General features: G+C 32.2%; 1 non-coding gene across 1 annotated transcript; it reads right to left on the bottom strand.

The window, feature by feature from the left end:
* Positions 1 to 426: 426 nt before the first annotated feature.
* Positions 427 to 498, bottom strand: Trnav-cac (transfer RNA valine (anticodon CAC)). The gene has a single exon. It is a non-coding gene; the product is annotated as a tRNA-Val (tRNA).
* Between the last annotated feature and the right edge of the window lie 225 nt (positions 499 to 723).

Raw genomic sequence — 723 nt, forward strand, 5'->3', positions numbered from 1 at the left:
GGACTAAAAGGAAATAAATGTATATTAAGTGGTATGAAAGAACACCCTGGACCAAAATACTGAGCCATGTTCATAGATAGAATGAATAATAATATAAATATGTTGATTTCACTTAAAGTAACATATATATCCGATCCAAACTGAACCAAAATTACATAAAAATTTTTATAGGATATTGGCAAACTGAATGTTTATTGAATGAGATCTCAAAAATTTCAGAAAAGTTCTTTAAAAATGAAAGAGTAAGGCTTTTTCTCCTATATATTAATATATACTACCAAGTCAAAGTTTTTTTTTATTATTTTTTATTTTTACTTTAGCAAGGCAAACTTCTCCAGAGTTCAAAGTTTTAAAGCCCAGTGAAACCAAAATGAAAGGTCAGAAACAATTTATATATAAATTTGGTTTATTGAAATGAATCTTCTTTGGTGGCACTGGGGATTGAACCCAGAGCCATGTGCATGTGAGGCAAGCACTCTACCAACTGAGCTATATCCCTAGCCCCAATAAAACTGGTTTATAACTCGACCAATGGTTCAAATAAACAGAGATTTGACAGAACTAAATGTGAAGCATAAACTGGAAATCCAAACAAAAAATTATGAGGGGAATGGCTGTGGCTTTGAAGAAGGACAGGGCTTCAAGAACAAATGCACAATGTTAATGAGTAAATTGAGAAATTTAGCTACATCACAACTGAAGATGTCCACTTAAGGAAGGGTG

The sequence above is a fragment of the Marmota flaviventris genome, chromosome 7 (assembly GCF_047511675.1).
Source record: "Marmota flaviventris isolate mMarFla1 chromosome 7, mMarFla1.hap1, whole genome shotgun sequence".
In the NCBI taxonomy this organism is placed as follows: domain Eukaryota; kingdom Metazoa; phylum Chordata; class Mammalia; order Rodentia; family Sciuridae; genus Marmota; species Marmota flaviventris.